The sequence below is a fragment of the Lissotriton helveticus genome, chromosome 8 (genome assembly GCF_964261635.1).
Source record: "Lissotriton helveticus chromosome 8, aLisHel1.1, whole genome shotgun sequence".
NCBI lineage: Eukaryota > Metazoa > Chordata > Amphibia > Caudata > Salamandridae > Lissotriton > Lissotriton helveticus.
The window spans coordinates 1,143,729,457-1,143,754,920 of record NC_136069.1 but is presented as its reverse complement, the minus strand read 5'-3'; positions in this window follow the sequence as shown (position 1 = coordinate 1,143,754,920).

Below are 25,464 nucleotides of genomic sequence, written 5' to 3'. Positions count from 1 at the left end.
AGGCATCCCACTGTGTTATGCGTGGGCGCAGACAGTAATGCTGCCAACATTCCAGTGGACATGTGAGGGTGAGGTAACCCGTGTCCGCCCAGTTATGCTAGGCACACTTCGGACTTGACAGATGTGTCTTTTGACATTTACCGTAGTGCCCATTAAACTACGTCTTTAACATTGAACCGCTTGCTGTGTCTCTTTACTTACTTAAAAGTAGTTGTGTGTGATCTCTGCCCGTCTGTGTCTGCCATCTGTTGGTGTTTGCAACTCCTACTGTGTTGGGTTCAGGCAGTGCATGTTCATCATCATGGTCTTCATAGTCGCTCAATTCCACCTCGGTGCCCTTCTTAGTAGCAAGGTTGTGCAACATTGCACAAGTTGCAATAATCTTACAGTAGATGATTGGTGAGTACTGCCGTGCCCCTCCACTTTTGTGCAGGCAGCCGAACCTGCTCTTTAACAGGCCAAAGGTGCGCTCCACAATGTTCCTGGTTGATTTATGTGCCACATTGTATCGTCTCTGGCTGGGGGTTGAAGGGTTGAGGTAGGGTGTAAGGATGAAAGAACGGACGGCATATGCACTATCCCCTATTAGAAAATGAGAAAGCCATTACTCACAGGCACAAATACACATACATCTGCATTATCTATCAAGGGAGTGTCACACAGTAATTTACCTAGCAGGTATCCTTTGCCAAATTCCCCCACTGTCAGGCGTGTGTAGATCCCACTGTTTTGAAAGATGTAGGAGTCGTGGGTACTTCCTGGGAACTTGGCCACTATGTCCGTGATAATGTACTTGGCATCACAGATTACCTGTACATTTATTGTGTGGGTTGACTTCCTGTTTCTGTAAATGTACTATGTGGCAGCAGGTGGGCATATTGGGATGTGGGTGCCATCAATACAGCCGATGACGTGTGGGCAATTTGGTAAAAGTCAGTCTTGGTCTTGAGCAGTTCTGCATGAGTTTCAGAGAAGCTGATGTAATGATGCATTCTCTTCATCATGGCCTCTAGGAACTTCCTGAAGAAACTGGACAGGCAGCTCTGGGACAACCCAACTATCGCAGCAATTACACTCTGGTAGCTCCCAGAGGCAAGCAGGTGTAGGCTACACAGTACCTGCACATGGGGTCGGATGGCGTGCGCCCTTGGGGTTGGGTGCTCCAGAAGTGGGTGCAGGTCCCTTATCAAGTCCAGGATGGTGAGGGGGTGTAGCCTGTACCTTTGCAGGATTTCTGCCTCAGTTATTTGGAATAGCGTGATCCTCTGCCTGTAGACCTGGTCCTCCCTTCTCCAGACCCTCTCTCCTGCTGCCTGTAGCCGTAGCCGCCTCGCTATGACGTAGAATGCCGCCATTCTGGTCACACTGTTGCATTTTGGGCCCTTTTTTATAGCCTGCACATGGTTACCACCTGCTTTCAATCTATGGTAAAAACTGACTCTTAAATACCGAATTTAATGCAAATTCGGTATTTTAGAGGTCACCTACATCTCAAAAGTCTTTTTTTTTCATTTCCTATTTACCGAATCGGTAAATTTACCGATTCAGAATATTTTCCGATTTGGTAAATTTACCGATTCGGTAAAGTTACAGATTCTGTAAATTTACCGAATCGGTAAATTTATCGATTCTGTCGTTTTTAAGGCCCCTAAATCTCAATATCCAGAAACTGGTCGGTAACAGCCGAAAATACCGATTTTCGGCCGTTACCGACCGGTATTTGGCTACCTACATCTGGTCCAAGTCCTTTATTTGAGATTTCCTTGATCTGATTTAAGTCAACATGGCGCAGCAGTGCAGCAAAATTTTGTTTGTGAGTTTGGCAGTTGACAGTTCTGTTTCCGTGTTTGGATGGCTGTTGGATGTTTATTTGTTGGGAGGGTATAGCTCTCATGTTTCAACCAATTTCCCCCTTGGACCTGTAGACAAATCTCCCCTATCTGAGAACAAGGTTTCACATGTTCCACGGCATGAGAGTGTGTATATTTACAGTCTGTATTATCAAATGCTGTCTGAGTATGTAAAGGTCATGGAGGTAGAGGGTTGCTTTGTTTGTTCTTTTCTTCCTGCTTCTAACACCGAGGGAGCAGCCTATTTTCACCTGCCTCTGTCGTATTACTTCTTCTGTTCCATTTTCTTAAATCTTTTCTATCTGCATGATACCATTTAACTGTTCTATTTATATTTGAATGATCCTCTAGAGCAGGGGTACACACAAACATTTTCACAAGAGCCAAAATTCACAGTCTATAGTACCACCAGGGGCCGCACAGATGACCGTGCCTGGGTGGGTGGGTGTTATTTGGGGATGGGGTTAAGATAGGCGGAACATGGCATGGTAGGGAGTTTGGTGGACTAATTCTACCATGGGGAGTACAGCCATACATGGCACTCAATTTGGGGTTTATAGTCTTAGAACAAATAAATATGTATTTATTTCATTAGTTCCTCCACAGATTACTAACTACCAGTCACCTCAATGTATATTCCAATTGTGAACTGTAGGCATATTCAGGGTGGTGTCTGTGATTTACACACATCTCACAATCCATGTCAAAAGAGAAAGGCCGCAACAGGCCAGAGGAGGTGAAATGGAGGAGAGATGAGCCCAACATTATCATGGGTCAGCCTGATGCCTGGCAGGTCTGCAGGGAGAGCTGCCAAAAGCAGTCAAAGTGGTGTTGGTCTCTCTTTATTTCTCCATAATTAACCTGGTGAGAGTGACATTGGATTCTCACAGCCTTTCCACATGAGCTAATGAGTTTTGCAAGGGGCCTACATGGGGAATATATGTGGTACTTGGTTGTATGATGTTACAACACGATCTTTTAGATCGCGGTACATCACAACGCATCTTTTACAACGCAAATCGTTACCACGACTTGCGCTGTAGGGTGCTAGACTTAGGAATAGTAAGATTTACCATTCCAACTCCAGCCTACGTACAGTAGGGAAGGTGTTGGAATAGTAAATCTACTATTCCTTCGTCTAGAGCGCCCTCCAGCGCAAGTCGTGGTAACGACTTGCGTTGTAAAAGACGCGTGGTAATGGCAGCGCGATGTTTTGACCGCGTTGTCATGGATGTTCCCCGTGGTACTTCTATAGCACAAACCCAGCTAAAAGGCAGCAGAGAGAATATTATGTCCACAAGGCATTATGAAATGGAACCTCCATCTTGAACTACATTTTCTGTGGAAGGGCACAATCCACACAACAAATGAAAGCAGTTTGTGTGCTGTAAGTATGCAGTGCCGAACTGGAATCCAAAGCAGCCCTGGCAAATTGTCAGGCCAGCCTCTGTACTGTGCATAGCGAGTACAGTGAAGAAGCCTGGACACTTCAAAAGGGGTTTTGAGGGTTTTCTCCCTCCAAGAAAATGTGGGGAAAAGTGGTGGATTCTACAACACATTTGTCATTATATTTTTATTGTATTCGTTTTTAAATCATAATAAATTATGACTGTAGAGCGCAGCAGGATTCAGCAATCTATGTTGGGGCCCTTCAATGATTCCCCCACTATCACTCTCGAACAGTGCCTCTCATCTCTCCATTGCCCCTCAATCACATGTATTTTATTTGTTTTATAGCACCTCTCATAACAGTGTAGGGTGTGGAGCACTTTACATCACACACACATACAGAGACAATGAATCATACATGTCTAAATCAGTGTATGCAATTTTTCACATAAGGCAAGGGGGACTACAAGGTGTAGGATTCACATGCCATTCACACTGGTAGGCACTTTTTAAGACTGCTTGGTCTGGAGAACCACAAACTCTGGATTCAGAACATAATACAGTGTTTAGGATTGACTATAATAATATGAATTTATTTCTACACAAACAAACCTTTTTTAGTAACACCGGGATCATAAAAGACTGGAAAAAAATACTTTCTATCCTGAACTATGCAGCTTGAATGCAGCTCTTTGATGACCGTGCATAGCTCAATGTGCTAGATTACGACTGTAACTTATGAACTGCACAGTGACAAAAGGGTCTGTGTGACAAAAGCAGTAACCCACTGAGCTGAGCTATGCACATAAAATATTGTTCTTTGATATGCATAGTACATGTTCTTTGCAGCAGAATAATAACCCTGTGCGCTACTATAGATGAGTCAAAACTGGTGCTACACCGAACTCCCATCGCTCTCCAGAAGGTATATTAATCACCAGAGTTATCTTGACACTTTTATTGTTGCCTGGAAACTGCTGAATACACAAGGAACTTTGCAGTGTTTTTAAAACTGCTGCACTGCTACAAAACATGCCCCCAGTAACACCCCCCCCCACCATTATAGCCCCCTTGGGAAATTGCCTGATACAGCCCGTCCATCTTTGTAAGTATGACATATGTCCCAACTCATTCCAAACATGCAGCGGCAAGTGACGGAATCCAATTATCGGGATTGAGTGGACTGTACATTGAGATGGTTGTAGAATTGTCTACCAAAGATACCTGTAAAAGGTCAATGTCCCTCACTGCAGTTGAATCAGTGTCCCTATGGTGGTGATGGGGCAGGAACCAGCGTTTGATTGGGTTTATGGACAGGAGTCAGATGCTTTGTGTAGGAAGGTGGATACCTGACTATGTTTATCCCAGATTTTTTGCCTTGTGTTTAGCTGGTTTTCAACTTAGTTGGCCTGGGATCCTGCTAATCAGGGACCCAGGCTATCTGCTCTCTCTGTAAAATGGACTCCATGTACCTTAGGTGCATACCTAATTGGATATTGGGTCACCTTATGAGCCCCTGTATAGTGTACTATAGGTGCCCAGGGCATATGTGCATCCAAGGCCTACCAGGGGCTGCAGCATATCTTTTGCCACCCCTGGCTGGCCATCCAAACTGACACAACTGGCTGATCACTCAGCTGGGGCAAGGTTGTGTAATCACCCCTTGCTTAGATATAGTATAACTATGTCTAACCTTATATCTATTAGATTAATGGGGTGTTCACCCACAAAATCAAAAAGGACCTGGGTATTTATGGTATAATAACAGTGGTCCTTGACTATAGATTTAAAATGAAATCATCAGTAAACCAATATACATTCCGTAATGCGAATCAATCTGCATTTATCAAGACTAAATCTGTATGGGAGAAAAAAGACTTTTTTTATAAGCTCTCTGTATGGCCTACAGAGACAGTACCCAAGGGGAACAACTAAATTTACAAGGAAATGAACCAAACAATAATGGTATAGTCTCAATTTCAAATTTTATCAGCAAAAAAACACATTTATTTACAGTACCAACAGGGACAATGCTGTTGATATCCGGCGCAAGTGCTAGAAAAGAAGGAGAGAAAAAGGGGTGCTCAAGTGTTTTAAATAAGAAATGAAGAAATCATGCTAAAAAACAGTTCCAATATTTACAACAATATACATAAGCGATAGCTTTCCGCAATTAATAATACAAACAAAAAAGCCTGTTCACTTCCTTCCAGGAAGAATAATGGAAGGGGGGGGGGGGTTGGGAGAAACTATGATACAGGCGGTTTACAAATTGGGCGTCGACGTTTCGACCCTATTGCACGTGGGGAGTTTACTACCTCGGCGGCGGGTCTTCTTCAGGACAATAAGGGGGAGGGGGGGGGGGGAGGAGGACAGAAGGGCTTGGCCACAATTCACTAGGATTCTGGATAGTCACCTGTAAAACAGAATTACGGTGGATTTTAGCCCAAATGTTGCTTAAAAGGCTGGTTTGTTTAAAAAGACATTTTTGGGGGGGGGTTACATTACCAATTAGTCTTATTTGGTCCAGATTCCGTCAATTGGAGTGGATCACCTGTTGGGTACAAGGTAGGATAGTGGTCAGTGATCTGCTCCCTACAAATCACTAACTACAATTAACCAAACCTCCTTGTGCGGAGTATTCTTCAACTCACCTGTCTGTGAGGCAGTTTAATTGTCGGTGAGTGGACTCGGGCAGTCTGGGGGTCCAGTCTATAGGAGAGGAATACCCTAGTTAATTCCAAGTGGGACATGAAGCCCATCTGCCTTCAAGTTAAATGGTAGATGTGGAATTTACACTTACCAATATATTTTTCTAGTAGGCTGTAGATTACCGGCGCCCCCACGGGCCGTCCGGTAAAGACTTAGACAGATCACGCCTTTGTTTCAGATCAGGTTGCAGCGTGTACTCGCTGGTTGAATGGCCGTCGTGTTTCAGCACGAGCCGATATCTAATTAAAAGATTTAAAAAGCAGACACATTACTTGTGTGACCGCTTCGCGTTTTGCCGTTGCTGTCTGCAAGGGGCGGGGGTCATGTATCTCAAGGGCCTGTTTAGCAAAGGTGTCTTACCTAAATTCAGGCTCTCTCTGAGAAATGGCCCAAGTCGAGGATTATTATTTCCCAAACGGGACGAGTCAAGCGTCCGGATTCTGTAGTCACTACCGCGTAGTGGTGATAACGCGTGACTTTGTCAACCAATACCCTTAGGTTTGGTTCGCGCTTACATACTGGTTCGAGCAACCTCAGACGCTACTGGCCCGCTATCACGTGTGCTGTTTGGTCCAATAGCCTTACACTTGGCCCAGCGCGTAAACACAAAGGGGGGACTACAATTTGCCTTACTCTTGGCCCAGCGCGTAAACACAAAGGGGGGACTACAAATTTATCATATTAGATCAAATATAAAGAAAGGAAGGACTTCTTTAGTTTGCTTTCGGGTTCTTTTGAACCCCGTCCTATATGAAATATTCATTTAATACTTTTAGATGACCTGTGCTGCTCGCAACAGATTTGAAACATTTTTAACTCAAATATATGCACAAGCACAACAGTTGACAGAGTGGCCTCTAGGTGTACTAAACTGTAAAGTATTAGGTGCCCCACTTGTTGCAATTAGGAATAGATAAATGACCAACGGGACACTGTACCTAGTCCGCACCTTATCTGTACCTAGAGTTCACCCCCTATCGATAGCCACAGCTGTTGATAGTTGACACATGGCAGATGGGAACAATTTTATACATTGCGTTCAGTCCCTAGTTTAGTACACCTAGAGGCCACTCTGTCAACTGTTGTGCTCAGGTGATAAATGATGTAGAATTGAGAGTCAATGTACATGTAATAGATGTCTTGTGTATTGTATTGACACATTATGTATATTATAACATTTGTATTATTGTTTATGTGTAATCTATTGTGTTAATAAGAAGCACTACAATTATGAATCAACTGTGCATATATTTGAGTTAAAAATGTTTCAAATCTGTTGCGAGCAGCACAGGTCATCTAAAAGTATTAAATGAATATTTCATATAGGACGGGGTTCAAAAGAACCCGAAAGCAAACTAAAGAAGTCCTTCCTTTCTTTATATTTGATCTAATATGATAAATTTGTAGTCCCCCCTTTGTGTTTACGCGCTGGGCCAAGAGTAAGGCAAATTGTAGTCCCCCCTTTGTGTTTACGCGCTGGGCCAAGTGTAAGGCTATTGGACCAAACAGCACACGTGATAGCGGGCCAGTAGCGTCTGAGGTTGCTCGAACCAGTATGTAAGCGCGAACCAAACCTAAGGGTATTGGTTGACAAAGTCACGCGTTATCACCACTACGCGGTAGTGACTACAGAATCCGGACGCTTGACTCGTCCCGTTTGGGAAATAATAATCCTCGACTTGGGCCATTTCTCAGAGAGAGCCTGAATTTAGGTAAGACACCTTTGCTAAACAGGCCCTTGAGATACATGACCCCCGCCCCTTGCAGACAGCAACGGCAAAACGCGAAGCGGTCACACAAGTAATGTGTCTGCTTTTTAAATCTTTTAATTAGATATCGGCTCGTGCTGAAACACGACGGCCATTCAACCAGCGAGTACACGCTGCAACCTGATCTGAAACAAAGGCGTGATCTGTCTAAGTCTTTACCGGACGGCCCGTGGGGGCGCCGGTAATCTACAGCCTACTAGAAAAATATATTGGTAAGTGTAAATTCCACATCTACCATTTAACTTGAAGGCAGATGGGCTTCATGTCCCACTTGGAATTAACTAGGGTATTCCTCTCCTATAGACTGGACCCCCAGACTGCCCGAGTCCACTCACCGACAATTAAACTGCCTCACAGACAGGTGAGTTGAAGAATACTCCGCACAAGGAGGTTTGGTTAATTGTAGTTAGTGATTTGTAGGGAGCAGATCACTGACCACTATCCTACCTTGTACCCAACAGGTGATCCACTCCAATTGACGGAATCTGGACCAAATAAGACTAATTGGTAATGTAACCCCCCCCCAAAAATGTCTTTTTAAACAAACCAGCCTTTTAAGCAACATTTGGGCTAAAATCCACCGTAATTCTGTTTTACAGGTGACTATCCAGAATCCTAGTGAATTGTGGCCAAGCCCTTCTGTCCTCCTCCCCCCCCCCCTCCCCCTTATTGTCCTGAAGAAGACCCGCCGCCGAGGTAGTAAACTCCCCACGTGCAATAGGGTCGAAACGTCGACGCCCAATTTGTAAACCGCCTGTATCATAGTTTCTCCCAACCCCCCCCCCCCTTCCATTATTCTTCCTGGAAGGAAGTGAACAGGCTTTTTTGTTTGTATTATTAATTGCGGAAAGCTATCGCTTATGTATATTGTTGTAAATATTGGAACTGTTTTTTAGCATGATTTCTTCATTTCTTATTTAAAACACTTGAGCACCCCTTTTTCTCTCCTTCTTTTCTAGCACTTGCGCCGGATATCAACAGCATTGTCCCTGTTGGTACTGTAAATAAATGTGTTTTTTTGCTGATAAAATTTGAAATTGAGACTATACCATTATTGTTTGGTTCATTTCCTTGTAAATTTAGTTGTTCCCCTTGGGTACTGTCTCTGTAGGCCATACAGAGAGCTTATAAAAAAAGTCTTTTTTCTCCCATACAGATTTAGTCTTGATAAATGCAGATTGATTCGCATTACGGAATGTATATTGGTTTACTGATGATTTCATTTTAAATCTATAGTCAAGGACCACTGTTAACCTTATATCTAGACACATATGCACCTATAAGTCACTCCTATGGCAGGCCTTAACAATCCTGGAGGCAGAGTGCTTGGTTTTATGTGAGATGGTGCTCTAGCATGAGCTGAGCCTGTCTGCAGCTTTCGGAACCATGTCCTTATAGCTGTTCTAGGATATTGCCTTACCATATACTCTTAAGTGCATTATGTACCTCGCGGTCAGATGCTAACTTTGATTTGGCTTTATCAAAACATGTCGTGTAAGGTGTCATACGCTTTGCTTTGGAATACTACCCCCTCGCCAATTCTGGCGACGGGGGTAGCATTCCACCCTTCTAGAGGGAAAAGACATGTTACTTCCATTAATCCCGGTTAAAGTTAACCAGAGCCTCAGCATCACAAAAGGGATGCTGCTGCCACAGACACAAGTCTGACCTCCTGCTGCTGGGAGTCCTTCCAGCGAGGGAGGCTTGGACAATAGGTTTCCTGTCACAGGGAGGTGCTAGCACCAGCCCAGACGGGCTATAGTGTATTGGGGCAGGGAGGGCTGAATGAAAGGAGACACTGCCTGGGGCACACAAGGGTCCCAAGCATAGGCCAGTTCAAACCGGTGCTGGGGCACTCCAGCCCCAGCTCTGGTGCAAAACTGGACAAAGGGAAAGGGGTGTAACCACCCCCTTCCTGGGTCCCACCCATAGGAGGGACCTAGCAGGTAATCCAGCCCCTAGATTTGGTATAAAGGTAGGAGCTGAGTCTCAAGACTTTAGATAATCCTGACTGAAACTCTGATACGAAACTCTGGACCCTTCGACATCCTACTCGACGTAGAAGACTGAAGAATCTCCCTTGTGGTCAAGGAGTGACCACCCTGTGCAAGCAGGCACCATCAAGCGCTCAACGGTTTGATTTGTCATTGCTCCAGCCGGAGCTCGAACACAGAGCCTGACAAGACCCGGACTTCCAGACATCCAACAGCCCGATCCACAGCCACAGCAAAGCTGAGACCCGTGGAGGCGAAGAGAGACGTGGGACCGGCCATCTTGGAAAGCCAGTAAATTGCTTTCCGTGCAACTTCTGAGGCACCCTCGAAGTTGTGCATTGGGGATTGAGAAGCCCCAGCCCCGAGCACCAACTGCACCGAAGATCACCTCTCCACACTCTCAGAGTGCTGCGTGGTGCCCTTTTGCATTTTCCTGCTCGACGCGTCTGTCCGGTCACTTGCCCGTTGGCTAGTGTTATGTTATGTTATGTTATGTTATGTTATATAGATTTATATAGCGCACGGCTGCCCCAGCCAAGTAGCGTCCCGGAGCTTACTGATCGTAACTAAGAGAGGCTGCTGCTGATGGAAACTGCAGGTAAAATAACATAACTAGCCAAAAAGGTGGGTTTTTATGGCCTTTCTGAGGACAGAAGATCGTTAAGTGCGCGTATCTGAGCTGGGAGTTCATTCCAGAGTCTTGCTGCTAGGTATCTGAATGACCGACCGCCCATCCGGGCAAGTTTAATGTGGGGGACAGTGACCAGGTTCTGTCCCTCCGACCGCAGGGTGCGTCGGGGAACATACGATGAAAGGAGTGGGCAGAGCATGGGGGGGGAGGCAGATTTCAGAATTTTAAAAGCGAGGCACAAGGTCTTGAAGTAGATCCTCTTTTCAACCGGAAGCCAGTGAAGTTTCATGAGGGTATTGGTTACTGACTTGTGTCGGGGGAGGCCAGTCAGAGCTCTCGCGGCGGCATTTTTGACTCGTTAAAGTCTAGATTTCTCTGCAACGTTTGTCCCTAACAGCAGGGAACTAGCATAGTCCAGCTGTGAAAGGATGGCTGACTGTACCACTAGTTGACACGTTTGGTGGTCAAAGTATTTTAGGATTGGTCTTAAGTCTCGTAAAATCCCAGAGCAGGTGGCCGCCACTTTTTTCGTGTGATGGGTGAAATTCAAAGCAGAATGCACCCATACTCCTAAGTTTTTTATCACGTTTTTGGGCTCAGGTGGTTCTCCCAGTGTCTCGGGCCACCAGTGGTTCCCCCAGGCCGATGTATCTTTGCCTACCAGCAAGACCTCCGTCTTGTCGGCGTTGAGCTGGAAGTAGTTTGACGTCATCCAACTAGTGATGTTGACGAGAGTCTGTTTAAAATTCTGCGCACTTTGCCCACTCTCATCTTTCAGAGCCACCACCAGCTGGGTGTCATCGGCGTAGGACACCAATGACATCCCGTGTTTACTGGCTACCTCTGCCACAGGTTGAACGTATACATTAAACAAGGTGGGGCTGAGGGCAGACCCCTGGGGCACTCCTTGTTCAATTGGGCAGTCTTTAGAGAGGAACGGTGGGGTGGAAACCCTAAAAGATCTGCCTGACAAAAAGGCCTTGAGCCAGCTAAGGGCCAGACCTGATACCCTGCTTCCTCCAGCCTGAACATCAGCACCTCGTGTGAGACTATGTCGAAGGCAGCACTGAGATCTAAAAGAATCAGTGCTGCCGTTCCTCCTGAGTCTAATATAGTCAGAAGATGTTCTTTCACACTTAGGAGGGCTGTTCCGGTGCTGTGCCCGGCCCGGAAGCCGTGCTGGGACCTGTCTAGAATGGAATTAGACACCAAAAAGTTGGTCAAGATGGAATTGACATGGGCTTCCGCCACTTTGGCTGGCCAGGGAAGAAGCGATATGGGCCTAAAGTTTTCGGGTAGGTTAGGGTCTAGCGTAGGTTTCTTTATGATGGGTGAGACCCATGCTTGCTTCCAGCTGGCGGGGATGTTGGCCGTGAGGAAAGACAGATTTATGTGATCTCTGAGGCGGCCTAGTACCGTCTCATCTGCTTCTCTGAATTGATCAGGTTTAAGGGGATCTGCAGGTGAGCCTGATTTGATTTTGTTGCATAATGTCCGAAAGTTTTCTTGGCTGAGTGCCGGAATGCTGAGAAGTTTGGGCCTATTCGGGTCGGCAGAGGGAGTGAGATGTGGGGTGGCAGGGAAGGCGTTGTAGATTTTCTGGATTTTGTCCATAAAGAAGGAGGCCAAAATATCGCACAGCGCGGGTGAGGTGTTGGAGTTGTCTACTGCCTTCTTAGCGCTAAGCTCTTTTAGTATTCTAAAAATAGTTTTGGATGCGTTATGGCTATTGCTAATCTCAGTAGCATAATATGCTGCTCGGGTCCTGCAGATATTCCGTTGATAGCTTTTTTTGTGCCTGGACATATAGGGTCTTAAGTGCAGGTTCATAGTTTCTTCTCCATCTACGTTCCTCTTTTTTACACTCCTTTCTTTGTAAGATAAGCTTGTCACTAAACCATGGACTGGATTCGTGGGAGCGTGCTTTGATCCACTTGGCTGGAATCAAAGCATCTAAGGCCTTATTGATCCAGTCACAAAATCTATCATATCCTAGATTGGGATCCTCCGAGGTTTAGGAGGGTCAGCGGTGAGGAGTGCATGGAATTCCTCAAGACGGAGCTTTCTCCATGGTCTTTTCAGAACCTGCTGGGCAGATTTTGTATTGGGATCGCCCCCCGTGGGTAGTATCATAGTCACTAGATGGTGGTCAGTCCAGGTCATGGGGATAGGCGCTTCTACGGTCACATTGGTCAAGTTAGAGAGGATCGGATCTAGGAGATGGCCACCGCTGTGAGTGGGGCCATTCACGAGTTGGCAAAGCTGGAGGGCGGCTAGGTCAGCTGTCAGAGTGTTAATCTTATTGTCAATGGTACTATCGAAATGTATGTTCAAGTCCCCTATAATGGTGAAATTGGCAGTACCGGCAACCAAAGAGCACACGTTCTCAAGAAGAGATGCAATAAAATTCTGCACCTGGGGGTCTGTAAATCAGAAGACCCACGAGGGTAAGTTGAGAGTTGATTCTGATATTATACCGGGGCCATTCACAGTCTTCAATGGCTAACTTAGTGAAATGGCAGGTGAAATTGGATTTCACTATCATTGCTATCCCACCTCCCCTTGTGGGTCGATTTAAGGTGTACATAGAGTATCCAATGGGGGTGGCTAGGTTAATGACTGAATCCATTTAATCTTGTAACCAAGTTTCTGTTAAGAATAAAATGTCTAGGGCATGATTAGAAAGAAGGTCGTGAATTTCCAGGTGGTGTTTCTGCATGGACCTTACATTTAATTGGCCCTCCCTAATTTGTTGATGACTAGCTTTAGTAAGGGATGGTGGCAGAGAGGGTCTTAGCAGAGAAAAACCACATGGGCAGATTGAACGAGCTTTGCCCCGTGAAAGGATGAATTTAGTGCATTGACTTTCCAGACAATTGAGAGATAGTAAAAATTGCCTTGAGTAAGTTGGTGCGCCTCTCCTGCCTTCACCGAGGTTCCTGACGAAAGGCGTCGTATAGGCGCGGACGGGTGCAGACAGGCTAGACTCAGGCTCGACTCCGGCGCGATTGTGGCGCGCCTGCTGATCGCGTCTGCTGCGCGGAGCCATGTCTATTTGCTTAAATACTGCCGACTAGAACGCCGAGAGTAGAGTGCCCTACTCAATATGGCCGCTACCGATTTGCGCAGCCCGGGAGACTCAGCCCTAAGATCGGCCGAGAAACGCCCAGGGTGCGTGAAATATGGGGGATTTAAAACTGCATCAGCGGAGCAGAGTACAAATGGTAAAATTGCCCGGGACACATCAAAGTGCAGTACAAATGTATAAAAGCGCCATGATAGGGTCCGTGAGCGCGATGTGACTGGGGGGGAGCGGACACAAAGGGACAACAATACAAGTATAGAGGCAAAGATTTCTAAAAGCACAGATTCAATAGCAACTCCTCCCGGCAACCGCCTCAGGAGAGTTATGACAGCAATCTCGCGCCTGCTATACGGGGGCTGCTTAAATACTGGTGACTAGAACGCCGAGAGTAGAGTGCCCTACTCAATATGGCCACTACCGATTTGCGCAGCCGGGAGACTCAGCCCTAAGATCGGCCGAGAAACGCCCAGGGTGTGTGAAATATGGGGGATTTAAAACTGCATCAGCGGAGCAGAGTAGAAACGATAAAATTGCCCGTGACACATCAAAGTGCAGTACAAATGTATAAAAGCGCCACGATAGGGTCCGTGAGCGCGATGTGACTGGGGGGGAGCGGACACAAAGGGATAACAATACAAGTATAGAGGCAAAGAATTCTAAAAGCACAGATTCAATAGCAACTCCTCCCGGCAACCGCCTCAGGAGAGTTATGACAGCAATCTCGCGCCTGCTATACGGGGGCTGCTTAAATACTGGTGACTAGGACGCCGAGAGTAGAGTGCCCTACTCAAAATGGCCGCTACCGATTTGCGCAGCCCGGGAGACTCAGCCCTAAGATCGGCCGAGAAACGCCCAGGGTGCGTGAAATATGGGGGATTTAAAACTGCATCAGCGGAGCAGAGTACAAACGGTAAAATTGCCCGTGACACATCAAAGTGCAGTACAAATGTATAAAAGCGCCACAATAGGGTCCGTGAGCGCGATGTGACTGGGGGGGAGCGGACACAAAGGGACAACAATACAAGTATAGAGGCAAAGATTTCTAAAAGCACAGAATCAATAGAAACTTCTCCCGGCAACCGCCTCAGGAGAGTTATGACAGCAATGACGAGAGTGGCCTCTGTGACGATGAAAACTTGAATTTCCAATGCTGGTCTGGTTGCTCCAGACTGGCCCTTGCTCCCCTGAAAAGGAGCAGCCCATCAGACCTTGCTGGTCTGATCCAGAAGCCATCTTCGATTCCTGCGTGGGTTGCATTTGCCAAGGCCTGTTGATTCCGAATCGAGAACCGACACCGCCGACAGCGAGAGCCTTTGTGGGACAGTCCGTGCCCAGCTCCTGGTTGTCGTCGGCACCTCCTGGTCCACGTGGCAGCTGAGACAAACTTCACGACAGCACCTGATTGCTTCCCGACATCGCCTGGTTCCATCCTGGTCACTGGCTAGTGACCCAGACTCTGTCCCCTCTGCTTTCAGGTACTCTTCATCCTTGATCCGGCCTGGGATCCAACCGGACTCGTCTCTCCTGGTCGCCTGCAGCATCTTTTCTCCAAGGCTCCATAGAACTCCACGACGAAACTCGACACACTTTGACACCTATGCACCCGCTTCCTGTGGGTGAGGTAACACAAGTACCTCGGTGCTCCTGTAAAGGTTTACACTCCTAGTGTCCTAGTTTCAAGTGGTTTGTTTCTAGTCCAGTCGGAAGACTCCTAAAACTTTAACTTTCTAACTTTATGCACCCATTGACTTCTATGTGTGCACGCGTGTGCATTTAGACACTGCACCCGCATCCCGTGGGCCTCCTGCTCCCTAACAACTGTAAGTCCAGTGTAGCCCCAGTGATTCCTAAGGCCCTAGGCCTTACCATTGTTCGTGACGTGGTTCTTATACCACTATTTTAGTATATGGTTTAGCGGGCCACCAGGGCCTATCCATATTTGTGCAACTTTTGTATGTTATATTAAGTTACTTGTTATGCGCTTGTGCTTCTGTTCTCATAAAGAGATCAGGGGGTTGTTTAAAAATAAATACATATATATTTTGAATATATAACCTGTGTGGTGTCCTTTCATTTGGTATTAAAAGGATTGCATATGGTAAAACAGCTGGCTTCACATGCCCTCTTGAGTTTAGCCTAAGACTGCTTTTGTCCATGCTACCCCTAGGATATCTGGTCTATAAGGTTGACTTTACAACCATCACCATAAGGGTTGTTTGGACTGGTGCAAGGTGCTCACTAGAATAGTGAACATCATTTACCAGGCCAACTCCTCACATTGGTGTGCAGCGGTTGGGGTTTGAGCTTACTGTTGTTTTACCAATTGTAATCTTTGAAATATCATTTGAAAGATCACATTAGGTACCATAGGTACATATAACAAGACTTAGAATACATACATTCTACTGAACTTAGTTGTTGTAGACCAAAGGGCCTAGCACACCCTGACTACAACTCCTAGAGAGGTTCTAGTAGGAAAACACATAGTGTAGGTAGGTGCACACACCACACCTCACTAGAATCAAGTCTACCACAAGGGAGCCAAGTATGACTCTTCCTGTGGGAGGTGACCCTCTCAGGGCACCCTCTAGATATGAAATGCTCAATTTCCAAGAGATGAGACACTTGTGTACCTCAAGGAGATTGAAACAAGGTTCCAGCCCTACCATTTCCCACCTGATAGAAGTCCTAGAAAGGACTGATGCTGAGAAGGCCTCTAGACAAGGCCCCTCAGTTCAGGCAGAAGAGGTCTTGCCATCTACAGATGATGCATCAGACCCCACTATCATAGGTGAGGATGGGGAGGAACCAGAGGAATAATCTGAAGAAGAGGTTTTCCAAGATAGCCAGGTCCAAGTGGGAAGACTTAGCCAGGCTAACCTAAGCCTACATGGGGCTAACAATGGGCTATCCCCATACAGACCCATTAGTAGACTTAACCAGGGGTATGAGAGGAGGAGGTCTCACTCAGGTGAGTCCCACCACTCTAATGCCTCTAGGGGATCCAATACCATTTCTCAGAGAAGGATGACCTCTCCTGAAAGGAGAGAACATCAGGCTAGGATGAGGGAAGATAATCAGAGGATTGAAAGGCAAGAACTAGAAGTTGCCCTTGCCAAAGAGAAGCTTGCCCTAGCTAGAGAGCAGAAGTTGGGTGGGTTAAAACCCACTGCTGGCAGCAATATCCCTGAGGATGAGGATAGGTACTATGACAATAGACACCTGAGTAAGATTGTGCCCCCCTACAAAGATGGGGATAACGTCCACAAATGGATAACTGCTTTGGAGAGGGCTTGCAAAGTACAGCAGGTACCCCAGAGTCAGTGGGCAGCAAACTTGTAGCTCTCCTTTTCAGAAAAAAGTAGAGATAAGCTCCTCACGGTTAGCTATGAGGATGCTAACAATTACACTGTCCTGAAGAGTGCTCTGATTGATGGGTTTGGCTTAACCACTGAACAGTACAGGTTGACGTTCAGGGATACCCAGAAGACACAGACTCAGGACTGGACTGATTTTGTAGATTGTGCTACTAAGGCTCTGGAGGGCTGGTTATTGGGCAGCAAAGTACAGGACTTTACAGGATTGTATAATTTGATTATGAGGGAGCAGATCCTTAGTAATTGTCAAATCCAGCTTCTACACCAGCACCTGGTGGACTCAGATCTGACCTCTCCACAAGAATTGGGTAAGAGGGCAGACAAATGGGTCAGAACCAGGATTAGGCCTAAAAATCAGGGTGGTGACCAGAAGAAAGATTCTACCAAGCCTCAAGAGAAAGGTGGGGATAAATCAAAAGACAAGTCCTCCACAGGGCCCCAAAACAAGGTGGTGGGGGTGGGTCCCAAAACACTTCCTCCAACCAAAAGAAACCTTATTGCCATGTCTGTAAACAGCCTGGCCACTGGAAGACTGACAGCATTTGCCCAAGGGGCAACAATAAGGAAAACATTCCCCCAAGTAATACTCCCAGACCTCCTGTTACAGTTAGCAGTAATCCCCCAGGTGGTGGGAGTGCCCCCAAGAATTTGGCTGGGTTTACTTTGGGAACTCAGGTGGACTCTGGCCTAACCAGGTCCCCTACCACAGCTACTCTTGTCTGTGAAGATGGCATGGGGTTTGCCAACTTCATGTAAGGAGCCAAGAGCCGTTTCCGCAGGAGTGCCAGGAACCGAAGTCAGACCCAACCCGTCCTTCCTACACCTATTGTGTCTATCAAACACTAGAACACAATCGTGATGTGGAGGTAAATGAGGGAACAAAACAAGGAAAGAAGGGGAAGAGACACTGGACTTCTTGGACGGATCTCCCTCTCTGGCGGAAGCTGGCACTAAAAGAAATGGCTTGGTTAGTACAACAACAATCAACAAGCATGTAAAACCTTTCTCCACAGTATTGTCTATGTACCTGGTTCTGACAAGATGTGACCAATATTCTTATGAGAACAGTATTGCCGAACCTTCAATGCGTCTAGGTACCATAAAATGCCTGCTGTAATATAAACCTTATGTCTACCAGGTGTCCAAATCACCAATGAGTAAGAATAGGTATCTGCACCAGGCTTACCCCTAAAAGCAACAGGCTGAACTGCGTGGTAGGATAGCAGCACTATAGGAACACAGCAAATAGAGTATCTGCAATAACAGTAGGCATAAGAATCAACACCATTAGTATAAACGGGAAAAAATGGTAAATGATAATAGTGCTCTACAAGCGCATTACCCGATCTTCTCTCCCTTGCACTGTGACAAATGCCAGCGTCCAGGAAATCCAGCAACACAACGGATATAATGGAACAAAAAATAAGGGGAATGGTCCTGTCAAGCAAACCACAACTCCCACAATCCCACAGGAAGCCCCGATAACCACTCCCCATAAGTCCAGCCGTTCGACGGAACCGTAGTCCGGCCGAAAGGCGGAACCGCAGGAGAGCGGAACAGGTGCCCCCCTGAGGAATCGGAGAGAAGACAGCCGGCCCCGACAAAGGACTTCAAAATAAAAAGGGGAGCCTCGGAACTTCCCGCAAAGGGTGATGGCGGAAGGCCGAGGGAATAGCCTCCAAGGAAGAGAGGCTCAAATCAGAAGAACAGGACTCGCAGGCTAGCAGATCGAGTCGGCAAGCCTCACAGGAAATCGTAGGCAGAAAACTAAGAGTAGACTCTGGAACGATGCCCACATCAGGAAGCAAACAGAGGTGAGAGCGAAGCGAGGCGAGGCGGAAGTGACGCGTCGAAAAGGAGACGAGAACATTAGACCGCGAAGCGTAGTGTAGCGGGGAGGTCAGGCTTTAATGTCCTGCCCGATCCCCTCGCACATGCGCCGTTGCGCTAAACCATCTCGGAATGTGCTCGCATTGTCTGTGTGCTCTCTGGCGGACTGGCAGGCGTGACAGTATATCCCCCCTACAGAACCCCCCACAGGTTTGGGCTTGTTGGGATGTTGCCTAAGGAACAGTCTCACTAATCTAGGTGCGTGTACCTGACTAGCTGGTTCCCAGGTATGTTCTTCCACCCCATATCCCTTCCAGTGGATGAGATACTGAAGTTTCCTCCGAACTCTCCTGGAGTCAACAATGGCCTCAATCTCGTAATCCAACTCATCGTCTACTTCAACAGGAAGGGGTGCTGCAGGCAAAAGAGTTCCAGGTTCAACAGACTTAAGCAATGTGTCAGGGCTCCAAGTAATTACCTTATGGCTTCTCGATTCTTGCACAGGAGCAGAGATGCTAGTACCCAAATCCCCTAAGACGATGCCAGCAGGTCTATTACAGAACCATCCTACATCATCTCCAGGGAAGGGGGAATTGGATAAAATAATAAACAGAGAAGAGACTGGTCCGGACTTGTTTCCTCAGACTACTTCTTTCTGTGCTGTCTGCTTACCAGGAAACCTAGAAAATTAACACACCATTATTTCCTGCTCTCTTCAACACTAGTTTTTACTATTTCTACTGAAAATGGGGCTCACACACCCTTATGTCTCTGGACCTTGCTTCTCTTCTTTTAGCTGTAGTAATGTCTGCTCTCTCTCTCTTCTAATTAGTTGTCACTGTATTAGTTAAAAAAAAAATATTGCCTTCCTATTACTACACTGTTGACTAACCTTATTATATCTATCTTAATTTATCACTTACTTCACTAATTAGATGAAGGTTCCTTGTATTGGGGTTCAGATGATTTTTGTAGTTTTATCGATATTGCTCCTGACTAATTTTCTTGTCTTTACAGGAGTTCCTCAATATACTTTCAAGGTTTTGGCTTGGGTAAGTATGTGTTCAGTTCCTTGTCCTTAACGATGCTCAGTCTCTTAACATGCGAAACAACTGCTTTTCTCTCTCTTACTTTCTTCCAGAAAACTATTTACAACAACTCTTTTCTGTGGTCAACATAGTGAAGGAAACTCGATAATCTACTACTTCAATTTGACCCAAAACGCGTAGCTATACTTAGCTTCTTTTTTCACTTGAAAGTCTTTTGAGTCTAGGATTCGCTCCTCAGCCAAGGACAACAACCCTTGACTCCTCCTCAGACGCCGTCAGGAACTTCTGCTTCCTTTTTCGCCGATGTCGGTAACTTGCTTTTACCTCAGACGAATTTAACTAAGATTGGAACTAAAAGGGGGTTGAGTCCCGCGCTTGAATTATTGCGCCGCGACACGTTAGGGGCTTCCTCTACACTCGCACTAAATGCGAGTGGAGTACTTCAACAATTTAAAACTAAGGAATTGTTTTCTCAAGAGCTGGTAACGTAGGTCTCCTCCAGGCTATGACTCTAGTGAAGTGCGTAGTCGCTAGCGCTCGCACGCTGCTCCTAGCCTTCAGAATCAGTGATGACGTGAAGACTGGAACTCCGACCTCAGTTCATCATGGCCACTGTGGCGGCCATCTTGTCTCTCCAGTTTCAGACTTTTTCTGTCCATGTAGTGCAGACAGGGATAGATTGATCGGGTTGGATCAATATGGAGCCACATATTTGGGAATCTGATTTTCGGGTCGTGACAGTACCCTCCAACAAGGCAGGCTCCTCCCTTCTGGGTTTGTGAGGGAAACATCGATGAAAAGATTGAATCAGCCGGGGAGCATGAACATCCTCTTCTAATTCCCATGATCGTTCCTCTGGTCCATAACCTTTCCAGTCGATGAAGTAGTATAATTTTCCTCTGGATTTCTTAGAGTCCAGAATTTCCTTTACTTCGAACTCAGTTCCTGTCTCGAACTGGATTGGCTTAGGGGGTGATTGAGTTCTCAGATCTGTGGCTGCCTTTTTTAGCAAAGATACATGAAAGACTGGATGAATCTTCATCTTGGAAGGCAGCGTTAGGCGATAGGTGACCTGATTGACTTGTTTCTCAACTGGGTAAGGGCCAATAAAGCAAGGCTGAAACTTCCGATTTCCTTTCAGTCTCAAATGTTTTGTACTCAGCCAGACTTTGTCTCCAGGTGCCACTGGAGGCCCTGCACGTCTCTTTCGATCTGCATAAACCTTATATCTTTCCTTGGCTATTCTTAAATTATCTACCGCCTTCTGCTGAATTTGGGTCAAATGCGAAACGACTTCCTTGACCGCAGGAACTGCAATCTCCATTTGTCGAATAGTCGCATTTGGCTGTCTGCCATAATTCAAGAAGAAGGGGGAGAACCCTGTCGAACTATTCTTAGCATTGTTATGGGCAAATTCTGCTGACCACAAATAGTCTGACCAGTTTGCTTCCTCTTTCAGGAGGAACAGCCGAAGGTATTGTTCTAACTCTTGGTTCATCCTCTCTGTTTGTCCATCAGTTTCCGGATGATAACTAGTGGAGAACCTAACTTCGGTTCCTAACCCTTTCATAAAAGCCCTCCAGAAGTGGGACACAAACTGGGAACCTCTATCTGAGATGACTACTTTAGGTATACCATGGGTTCTGACTATCTGGGAACTGAAATGACCTGCTAACTGCTTGGCAGAAGGTATTCCCCTTAAAGCTGTAAAATGGGCCATCTTAGAAAATGCATCCACCACCACTAAGATTGTATCAAAACCCCGGCTCAAAGGTAAATCAGTAATGAGATCTAGTGTAACTGTGTGCCAAGGGTAGGAGGGGTAGGCAAAGGTTGTAACAATCCTTTCGGTGCTTGTCGTTCTGACTTTCTCTGCGCGCAGATTTCACAGGCCTTAACATAACTCTCAATATCCGCCCACAGGTGGTGCCGTTAGTTTTCCTTTGGCTTAAAGGTTCCCTTAGGCTTCTTTGGACAGTTTCGGACGAAATGTCCACCTGATCCACAGTACATGCATAAGTTATTGGCCCTTCTCTTATCCTTCTCTTCTTTTGTCAACGGTCCCCTGATGGTTCCAATTTGCATTGGTTTGGTACCCTGTGTCGCCTCTGTAGTTCTTGTGCCTTCAGACCGGGCTCTGTCGAATCTTGGAACGATTGCTCGAAAATCCTTCTTCTTTTCACCTCTTCGCTCTCCCTGACGGAAATCTATTTCAAGAACCAAGTAGATGAGGGCTGAGATCTCGGTGGGTCGGTTTGGGATTTGGGCCAACGTGTCCTTTAGTTCGTCTCTCAGCCCGCGGTAGAAAACTGCAGCTCGCTTGCTTTCGGGCCAATCGGTCTCCACTACCAACTTGTTGAACTGGGCCAGGTATGCTATTAGGTCTCGGTTACCTTGTCGCAAATCAAGCAGTTCATTATCCACCACTTGTGAAATCCTCCGACGATCAAATATACGAAGAAATTCTTGTTTAAAATGTTCAAAGTTCCTTAACAAAGGATCTTCTCAGGAGACTAGAGGCATGGACCAGGCGGCCGCATCTCCGCTTAGGTACGAGAGTATGAAGGCCACCTTAGACTGCGCGTCAGGGAAAATGGAAGGACGGCACAGGAAATGTAGAGAACATTGCGAGAGGAATATCTGCGCTTTCTGCGGATCCCCATTAAACCTTTCTGGAGCTGCTAAGGGTGTAACTGGGGACAGGGAATGTATGACTTGTGTGGTTGACCTATTAGTAGCCTCTAATACCGGATTCATGGCCTCTCTCTCTAAACTACTTGACTGATGTAATCTCAAGGCCAACTCAGCCGTTTCCTTTCTAGCACTCACTACCTCCTGCCTTAGATTTCGATTTTCCTCCCTGACCGCTCCCAGTTCTTTATGTATAGCATCTAAGATGGTTCCTAAAGATTGGACATCAATTCCTTCTGCCATCTCTGCTCGGGTGCGAAATAAACTTGGGCCCTTCACTCTGTCAGGGCTCCAAGTAATTACCTTATGGCTTCTTGATTCTTGCACAGGAACAGAGATGCTAGTACCCAAATCCCCTAAGACGATGCCAGCAGGTATATTACAGAACCTTCCTACATCATCTCCAGGGAAGGGGGAAATGGATAAAATAATAAACAGAGAAGAGACTGGTCCGGACTTGTTTCCTCAGACTACTTCTTTCTGTGCTGTCTGCTTACCAGGAAACCTAGAAAATTAACACACCATTATTTCCTGCTCTCTTCAACACTAGTCTTTACTATTTCTACTGAAAATGGGGCTCACCCACCCTTATGTTTCTGGACCTTGCTTCTCTTCTTTTAGCTGTAATAATGTCTGCTCTCTCTCTCTTCTAATTAGTTGTCACTGTATTAGTTAAAAAATATAAATATATTATTGCCTTCCTATTACTACACTGTTGACTAACCTTATTATATCTATCTTAATTTATCACTTACTTCACTAATTAGATGAAGGTTCCTTGTATTGGGGTTCAGATGATTTTTGTAGTTTTATCGATATTGCTCCTGATTAAACCTTTCTTCTTTTCTTGTCTTTACAGGAGTTCCTCAATATACTATCAAGGTTTTGGCTTGGGTAAGTATGTGTTCAGTTCCTTGTCCTTAATGATGCTCAGTCTCTTAACATGCGAATCAACTGCTTTTCTCTCTCTTACTTTCTTCCAGAAAACTATTTACAACAACTCTTTTCTGTGGTCAACATAGTGAAGGAAACTCGATAATCTACTACTTCAATTTGACCCAAAACGCGTAGCTATACTTAGCTTCTTTTTTCACTTGAAAGTCTTTTGAGTCTAGGATTCGCTCCTCAGCCAAGGACAACGACCCTTGACTCCTCCTCAGACGCCGTCAGGAACTTCTGCTTCCTTTTTCGCCGATGTCGGTAACTTGCTTTTACCTCAGACGAATTTAACTAAGATTGAAACTAAAAGGGGGTTGAGTCACGCGCTTGAATTATTGCGCCGTGACACGTTAGGGGCTTCCTCTACACTCGCACTAAATGCGAGTGGAGTACTTCAACAATTTAAAACTAAGGAATTGTTTTCTCAAGAGCTGGTAACGTAGGTCTCCTCCAGGCTATGACTCTAGTGAAGTGCGTAGTCGCTAGCGCTCGCGCGCTGCTCCTAGCCTTCAGAATCAGTGATGACGTGAAGACTAGAACTCCGACCTCAATTCATCATGGCCACTGTGGCGGCCATCTTGTCTCTCCAGTTTCAGACTTTCTCTGTCCATGTAGTGCAGACAGGGATAGATTGATCGGGTTGGAGCAATATGGAGCCACATATTTGGGAATCTGATTTTCGGGTCCTGACACAATGATACAAGGAATACGGGTTGTATCTTCATGGACAGAGGGAGTTCGAGTTTCATGGCCACAGGATTTATAACCTTCAGGATCTTGTAAGGTCCAACATACCAGGGCTTGAATTTACATGCCCCTTTCATGTTGATGTACTTAGATGACAACCACACCTTATCCCCTTCCTTCAATATAGGCCCCTGACGTCTGTGGAGGTCTGCTCCCTTCTTGTACTTCCTCTTAGCCTGGTCTAAGTTATCTTGTGTGAGCTTGTGATTCAGTTGAATTTCCTGCACCAATTCACTAGCTGCAGGGGTGGAGTCAAAGGAGAAGAGAGTGGATGAGGAAGAAGAACCAGGGAGGAGTCGAGGATGATAACCATAAGTGCAGAAATAGGGCGTGAAATCGGTGGATGCATGCTGACTGTTGTTATACGCCATCTCTGCCAACCAAACCAACTCATCCCATTCCTTCAAGGAATGTAACGCCTGGCATCTAATATACTGCTCGAAACACTGATTGACTCTCTCCATCTGGCCAACAGTTTGGGGATGGTGGCTAGAGGAGAGTCTCACATCTATTGACAAAAGAGCACATAGGCCCTGCCAGAATCGGGACACGAACTGGGTGCCTCTATCAGAGATTAAAACTGAAGGGAGTCCATGCAATCTAACCACCTGTGACAAGAATACTGTAGCTAAGGTCTTTGCTGTAGGGAGTCCTGTGAGAGGTATAACATGAGGTAACTTAGAAAAGGTATCCACTACAACCAGCAGCGTGTTATGTCCATTGACTGTGAGCGGTAATTCCACTATAAAGTCGAATGACACTGTATGCCAAGGACCTGGGGGTGTAGGCAATGGATGTAGCAATCCTATGGGGTTCTGATGGGAATCCTTACTCTGGGCACAGACGTAACAAGTCTGTATATGCCTCTTTGTGTCCAGACCCATCCCCGGCCACCAAAAATACTTCTTCAAATTAGCTATGGTCTTCTTGTAGCCCGGATGACCTACTAAAGGATGGGAATGACCCCAATTCAGAGCCTGAACTTGTAAGTCCTCAGAAGGGAGAACTAATCCACACTCCACATAGTAGAATTCCCCCACCTTGATAGCTTCATGTGTTTGTGTAATCAGTTTCATAGTGTCAGATTCTTGTTCCCTCTTTACTTTCTCTAGAAACTCCTGTTCTGAACTGACCCCCCGACAAATCTATCTGGGGTGATGATGGGAGGAGGTGTGTTATTTTCTTCAATTGCATCATATTCCAAGCGGGATAAAGCATCGTCCTTGCCATTCTTCTGTCCTGCTCGATATATGATTATGAAATCGAATTCGCTGAAGAATTGGGTCCACCTTAGCTGCCGCATTGATAGTGCCCTAGCAGACTTCAAGAATTGAAGATTGCGGTGATCTGTTAACACAGTCACTGTGTGGTTAGCACCCAACAGGTATTGCCTCCATTCCT